Raw genomic sequence first — 8,623 nt, forward strand, 5'->3', positions numbered from 1 at the left:
TTATGGAAACCCACCAGAAACCAGATATAGGAAATGCAGAAATACACATACCACAGTATGTTGTATTTTGGACTGACAGAAAAGAAAGGAGTCATGGTGGAGTTGCTATGTACATCCGCGAAGACCTCACATCCCAGGTCCTTTTATCACACTCAAATTCAGTATGTGACACACTAATTATACATATAAGACAACTCAATGTAGTTATATGTGCTACATATCGCCCTCCAGATGCTCCAAATCATGTAGGCAAGTTTGAAGACTGCCTTACAAAAATAGAAGAAGTTCTAGACACATTAGAACAACACATAAGTGTACTCCTTATGGGAGACTTCAATCTGCCCAATGTCAGATGGCCCGAGGGCCTTTCTCTCCCAGGAATGACGCGATACGAACAAGGGCAGGTGAATTCCCTCCTGAACCTTGCCAACACTTTGTACATGGAACAAGTGGTACTCCAGCCAACCAGGGCAGGTAACATACTGGATCTCTGCTTCACAAATAATATGGATCTCATCCATAATGTGAAAGTGACACCGACGCTACTCTTGGATCACAACATGGTAGAGCTGACCATGTACGGACCAAAGGAAGCCATGGACATGCAGCCTACAAGAAACTCTCAGAATCTTTCCAGTTTGAACTTCAATAAGGCAAACTGGAAACAGATTGAGAAAGAGATCCTCAAACAAAACTGGCCTAAATGTCTCTCCTCACCGGACATCGACATGAAACTTAAACAATTCATGTCTGTAATGCAAGCCATATGCTACAAATGTGTCCCAGAGAGAAAGGCCACTGTACACAAGAACAAAATCCCCAGGGAGAGGAAAATTCTTATGAGACGGCATACAAAAGTTTCAAATCACCTAAAGAAACAAATTGAAAGCAGTGAAAAGTCCCGCCTGAAAATACAACTGCTGGAGATTGAAAAAAATCTGCAACTCTCCCACGGAAAAGAAAGAGCAGACAAAGAAGCTTGGGCTATAGACAATATAAAATCTAACCCCAGAGCTTTCTACAAGTTTGCCAAAGAAACAGCTTCAGTGCACTGCAGGATAGGGCCACTCCTTGAAATGCCTTACTTAGGGTTCCAGTTGTGTTTTAGTCAAAAACTTTTTTAACTTCTTGCAGAGTTCGAGCCCACGGCAACATAATAACTCCTCCACTATTTAAATATTACGTGTCAAAAGTGAAACAAAAACACCCATGTCAAATACTTTCACTTTAAAAATGAAACTACTCCACTAACTGAAACAATCACATTTCGATACTGTAATGAGAGATACTTTCACAGAGAGAGAAAGAGAGAGAGACAGAAAGAGAGAGAGAGAGATGTATATGTACACCATTTCGATACTGTAATGACATACTTTCAGAGAGAGAGAGAGAGAAAGAGAGAGAGAGAAAGAGAGAGAGAGAGAGAGAGAGAGAGAGATGTATATGTATACATATAGATGTATATGTACACATATATGTATAGATAGAGAGAGAGAGAGAGAGAGAGAGAGAGAGGTGTATATGTATACATATAGATGTATATGTACACGTATATGTATAGATATATATATATATACATAGATCTATATGCATACATGTATATGTATACATATGTGTAGATGTATATATATATAGAGAGATGTACATGTAATATGTACATATATACATATATACATGCATACAGATATCTATACATATATACACCCATCACACACACATACACATGCACACAAACACACACATTAGTCATTTGTTTTCTTATCCAAAACTACGTCAAAAGTACTGAATGGATCTTTATGAAATTTGGAAATTATATTCTTTGCTTAACGGCCATAACTCCCATGAAAATTCATATATTTTTGATGTTGATGAAATTTTAACCCCAACATAACAGATGAGCATTATTTGTAATTCAACGGTACAACAGTGTAAGACTACCCTTTCAGATATACTTACATTGTGATTTCTGCAATGTGGTGCATAAATTGTCAAGTAAATGAGACGCATCTTTGCCTCCACTGATTCACTTGCAAAGTGTTGAGTAAAATTATTTCGTTGCAGACCTCCGGCCATTTTGTTCTGTTGTTAATTCTGTAGATGACCTCAAACACAGTCTTTCCCAACTTTAAACAAAACTACCAAAATCACAATTGGTTATGTGAAAGAGCAATATTAGCTCCAAAAAACGTAGCTGTTACAAAAATTAATCAACACCTGATGCATTCTCTTCCCGGCAATCTTCAAACTTACAAGTCTGTTGATACAGTTCCAGATACAAATGAAGTGGTGAACTATCCTCCTGAATTTCTCAATTCGTTGGAGCCTCCAGGACTACCTCCCCACATATTATCACTTAAAGTTGGAACGCCTGTTATGCTGCTCCGCAATCTGGAACCACCAAGACTTTGCAATGGAACACGACTCGTGATAAAGAAAATGATGTCACATGTTATCGAGGCTACCATTCTTTCTGGATGTGCAAAAGGGGATGACGTCTTTATTCCAAGAATTCCTCTTACTCCATCAGGAGCAGACATTCCTTTTACATTCAGAAGACTAGAATTCCCCCTTCGTGTGACTTTTGCCATGTCCATAAACAAATCTCAGGGTCAAACACTGTCTGTAGCTGGTCTTCTCTTGGAAGAGCCCTGCTTCTCACATGGACAACTGTATGTTGGCTGCTCAAGAGTGGGCAGCAAAAAAAACTATTTGTATATGCTCCACAAGGGAAAACAAGGAACATTGTTTACAACGAGGTGTTATAATCACAACAGCAAGAAAGTATGTACATGATCACCTTCTTTTAGGAAACTTCATTGACTTTCATATATTTATATTGATATACATATATATACGTGTGTTTGGGTGCGTGTGTGTATATACATCTCTATATATAAAGATGATGCGTAGTCTAGACGGCGTTTTTAGATTTCATTATTCTCTTTAACCCGGGCAACGCCGGGTATTTCTGCTAGTGTGTATATATATATCTATATACACATACACACACAGGGGTATATCTGTGTATATATAGTAGTGTACAGAAGGAATGTGAGATGAGAATGTGTATTTGTTTGTTTTGACAGTTGTTGTTGTTGTTGTTGAAGAGAAGTCTTATTAAATATTGTTCTTTCATATTTAAACCCCGTCGCTTATTGCAGCATAATTGATGGCGGTTCAGGGATGGGGGTCCTCTCTGTGTGTGCAAGTGTGAGTGTGTATATGTGTGTATATATATATATATATATATATATATATATATGTATGTATGTATATATGTGTGTATATACATGTGTATATATATATATGTATGTATATATTTATATGTATATGTACATATATATATGTATATATACATGTGCGTGTTTGTGTATGTAATTGTGAGGTGTTTATATTTATGAGTGCTTGTGTATACAGATGCAACTACTATAAATGTATTATTCATTTGCACATACATGCATGTCTGTATATGTATTTATATATGTGTGTATATATACATGTATACATGCATATATATATATATACATATATAGATAAAGAGAGAGAGAATGAAAGACAAATAGATGTATACACACATATATATAGATAGATATATAGACAGATAAAATACGAAAGTACATATATACATACATGTGTGTGTGAGCGTGTATATATTTCATATGGATAAGTTTACCATATGGGAGAGTTATCGAAAGAGCAAGGGAGAGCAAGAGGTGGTGGTGGTCAGGAGAGTAGGATTATAGTCGTTCGTATATACACGCCTGATTAAACACACTTGAATCGCACACAGAGAGAACTTTATATTACCAAAATTGTTTATCTTCATATATACACATACATGCCTGTGTATATATGTAATTAGGCACATATTACATATAACGCAGGTAGGTATATATATATATATATATATATATATATATATATATATATATACACACACACACAATATATATATATATGCATGCATGTATGTATGTATGTATGTATGTGTCTATGGTGAAGGCAAATGGCCTTGTGGTTCAAGGTGTTGCACTTGTGATCACAGAATTGTAGGTTCAATTCCTGGACAGAGTGATGCATTGCATTCTTAAGCAAGACCCTTTATTTCACGTTGCTCCACTCCACTCGGGTGTAAGTGGGTAACAGTAATGAGCTTTGTGTTCAGAAGTTTATTTCCAAACCACATGGTTTCAGGTTCAGTCCCACGGTGAGGGACCTTGGGCAAATGTTTTCTGCTATAGTCTGCATTGACTAAAGCGTTGTTAGTGGATTTGGAAGTTGGAAACTGTGTGGAAGCCTATCGTGTGTTTGTTTGTTCACCCATGCACTACTTGGCAAATGGTGTTGCTTTGTTTGCATAGCAATGACTTAGCAGTCTGCCCAATGAGAACAACTGATGGAATAAGCAGCAGAGCATCAAATAAGGACCAGCTTTTGAAAGAACAAAAAGAAAAAAAAAAGAAAAAATTACCAGAGTTGATGCGATTGAGTAAATCTGTGCAAGGTGGTGCTCCAGCTTGGCTGCAGTCCAATGACTGGAACAAATATGAAAGAACTAAAAGGGAAACTTCAGAAACTCATCTTGTTTAAACTTGAATCACAAAAGAGCAACGGGGGAGAATAACTCGTGTGTGTCGGGGGGGGGGGGGGTTACATATATATGCATGTATATATAAAGATATATATTTATCATCATCACCATCATCATCATCATCATCATCATCATCATCATCATTATCATCATCATCGTTTAACGTCCGCTTTCCATGCTAGCATGGGTTGGACGATTTGACTGAGGACTGGTGCAACCGGATGGCAACATCAGGCTCCAATCTGATTTGGCAGAGTTTCTACAGCTGGATGCCCTTCCTAACGCCAACCACTCAGAGAGTGTAGTGGGTGCTTTTACGTGTCAGCCGCACGAAGGCCAGTCAGGCGGTACTGGCAACGGCCACGCTCGAAATGGTACATCTTATGTACCACCCGCACAAGAGCCAGTCCAGGGGCACTGGCAACGATCTCACTTGGCTTGCCGGGTCTTCTCACGCACAGCACATTTCCAAAGGTCTCGGTCAGTAGTCATCGCCTCGGTGAGGCCCAATGTTCGAAGGTCTTGCCTCACCACCTCAGCCCAGGTCTTCCTGGGCCTACCTCTTCCACGGGTTCCCTCAACTGTTAGGGTGTGACACTTTTTCACGCAGCTATCCTCATTCATTCTCACCACATGTCCATACCAGCGCAATCGTCTCTCTTGCACACCACAACTGATGCTTCTAATGTTCAGCTTTTCTCTCAAGATACTTACACTCTGACGGGTGTGTATATATATATACACACACACACACATATATATATATGCATATATATATATATACATGTATGCATCTGTATTTGTACCTCCACTATCGCTTGACCACCGGCGTGGGTATGCTTACGTTCCTGCAACCTAGCAGTTCGGCTCAAAGGACCGATAGAATAAGTACTAGGCTTACACCGAATAAGTTCTGGTTTTCGACTAAAGCCCCTTCTCTAGCATGGCTGACACAAGCAAAGGAATAAAAAATCCATAAAGGACGAAACCTCCAGTTATTCGTCATACGTAATTACCTCCCCTTAACCACCTTCTCATTTTATTTAATATTTCAAACGAATCCCTCGGCCGCTCCAGAACGTCGACTGCGGCTCCCAGGGCCGCAGGCAGCCCTCGACTATATTCATTCTATAAATATTATAATTGTTTTCTTTAATCTGACTTGTGTGTCACATTTTTGGGGGGAGCAGCTCCCAGAGTAAATCCAAGTTTTGGGTCTGGCCTGGATATTAAAAGCGTTGAGAATAACTGTTCTCACTGTAGTTGCTTCCCAAACCACATGGTTCTGGGTTCAGTCCCACCGCGTGGCACCTTGGGCAAGTGTCTTCTACAATAGCCGCGGGTCAATCAAAGGCTTGTGAGTGGATTTGGTAGACGGAAACTGAAAGAAGCCCATCGTGTATGCATGTATGCATGCATACATGCGCGTGTGTAGATGTGTGTATGTTTGGGTTCCCCATCACCTCTCGAAAATCGGCGTTGGTGTGTTTACGTCTCCATAACTTAGTGGTTCAGCAAAGGTGACCGATAAAAAATAAGTACTACCCTTACAAAGAATAAGTCCTGGGGTTGATTTCTACAACTAAAACCCCTTAAGGTGGTGCTCCAGCATGGCCGTAGTCGGGTACTCTGTCTAAATAAAAGAGATATATAGACGGGATAGGCAGATCTGGAAAGCTTTGAGATTGTTTTTCTATTAGATCAAGGTTGAACTAAACGGAAACAAAAAAGGGAGACATTATTTAATGTAGTCCAAGATACATTATGCCTGAATAAAAGATGGGATGGCCACGGCTGGAACATCTTTGATCATGTGTCTGTTGGATCAGGACAGACCTGGGGTTAAACAACAACAACACACTATATGGATGTTCAGTCAGCTAGAAATAGCAATCAAATCTCCTCCAAATTGTGCGTTTCTTTTCTGAAACGGATGTAATGTACAGCAAACAAGGCAACAAGAATTAACGTTGAATTAGGTTTTTACATATTTCTTTATTCAAAATAATTTTTCATATAAAATATATTGATTTGGCATATAAGATATATATAGAAATATATATTTATATTTATATATATATATATATATATATATAATGTATAGTATATTTGTATATATATGTAAATATATACTATATACATATATATATTCTTTTCTTTTATTCTCTTACTAGTTTCGGTCATGCGACTGCGGCCATGCTGGAGTACTGCCTCTTATGCGAAGAAATCAACCCCAGAGCTTATTCTTTGTAAGCCTAGTACTTATTCTATCGGCCTTTTTTGCCGAACCGCTAAGTTACAACGATGTAAGCACACCGACATCAGTTGTCAAGCGATGGTGGGGAGACAAACACAGACAGACAAATATATGTACACACACACACACACACACACACACACACACACACACACACACACACATATATATATATATATATATATATATATACAACAGGCTTCTTTCAGTTTCCATCTACAAAATCCACTCACAAGGCTTTCGTCGGTCTGAGGCTATAGTGGAAGACACTTGCCGAAGGTGCCACACAGTGGGACTGAACCCAGAACCATGTGGTTGGTAAGCAAGCTACTTACTGCACATGTATACCACACTCACACACACACATTCTTTTATTTATAGGTAAATATAATTTATCTTTTGCCCTCGGCTGTCCTGGGGCACCACTCTGAAGGGTTTTAGTTGACTAAATCGACTCCCTATACTTTTTGTTGTTGTTTTACGTTTGATATTTATTCTATCAATCTCTTTTGTTGAACTGCAATGGAGATCAGCACAGACGATCTTTTTGCAACGAAAGTTGAAGCTTGACTCAAAGTAAAAACCTTCAACTGCTTCTAACTTTTTTATTATTAATTTTTACAAGAAAATTAAAAGCAATGTTCGTCCTCAGCCTGCGAAAGTACATTGGAATGACCTTTTCTCTGAAAGAAACTTCCAGCCGTTGGCATAAATTTCAGAACATCCGGAGCTCTGAGCTTCACATCTGTTGCAAGCAATATTAACGGCGTTTACACGGGCCATTACAAAGAAATACGACAGAAAGCTTCAAATATATTTTATTGCTGGAACAATAAACTGGTAATTCAACAAACGACAACAAGAATTAACGGAAGACATCGTAGCAACATGGAATAAATTAGGGATTTCTTTCTTTTGTAAGAAGACTAAGAGAAAAAGATGTTTTATATGACACATTCTACAAGTGTTCCAAGTTTCAAAATGTTTCGTTAATGAAAAATGTGGCCCCCGTTTTAAAAAAGATCCAGGAGAATTATAATTGCATTATTTAGTTTCTATATAATATATACATACACACATTACTAGATTCATAATATATACACACAATGGAGTGGTGGTAGAGGTGAGCGCAGATGAGTTGGGTGAGGAAGACAGTCTGAAGTCTCCTGTCTTGGGTTCAAACCTGGGAAGGAGGTGAGAGTCTTTTTTACTTTTTTTTTCGTTTGTACAAAAATATTAAAAAATAAAAAGACCCTAACTTCCCTCCCAGGTTTGAACCTAGGACAGGAGACTTCGGAATGTCCTCCTAACCTCTACCTCCACTCCATCATGATCCCCCAATAATTGCTGTCTTAAATTATCTACTTAAACATATAATTTCGGCCAATAAAAAAAAGAAAACAGATTTTCCCAGCATGCATTGCTAGATTTAAATATTATAGATTTAAGTATCTCATTTTTGACAGCAATTATTGTGTGAGACCTGGTGGACAGGTAGTAAAGGGGGGGGGTTGCCCCCCCCCACCATCACTTGACAACGGATGTTGATGTGTTGAGGTCCCTGTAACTTTGCAACTATCTATCTATCTGTCTATCTGTCTGTCTGTCTATCTGGTTGCAGCAGAGGCAGTTGACGGTGAAGCTGTAGTGGTGGTGGTGGCGGTGGTGATAGTGTTGGCGACGGTGGTGGTGGTGGTGGTGTTGGCGACGGTCGTGGTGGTGGTGGTGGCGGTGGCGTTTCTCTTCTTTCAGGTCAAAACTTTTGGCGATGATGT

The 8,623-nt window shown here is 38.8% G+C and overlaps 1 protein-coding gene across 2 annotated transcripts in view; it reads left to right on the forward strand.

Annotated features, from left to right (window-relative positions):
- Nucleotides 1-6,848, forward strand: part of LOC149129225 (uncharacterized) — a 121,203-nt gene extending 114,355 nt beyond the window's left edge. For both annotated transcript variants that reach the window (XR_016240183.1, XM_089346693.1), the window contains one exon: nucleotides 6,766-6,848. The gene's annotated coding sequence lies outside the window, so the exon portion shown is untranslated. The remainder of the gene's footprint in view (nucleotides 1-6,765) is intronic.
- Nucleotides 6,849-8,623: the final 1,775 nt, after the last annotated feature.

This window comes from Octopus bimaculoides, unplaced genomic scaffold, assembly GCF_046866305.1.
Source record: "Octopus bimaculoides isolate indiv1 unplaced genomic scaffold, ASM4686630v1 contig97, whole genome shotgun sequence".
Lineage (NCBI taxonomy): Eukaryota > Metazoa > Mollusca > Cephalopoda > Octopoda > Octopodidae > Octopus > Octopus bimaculoides.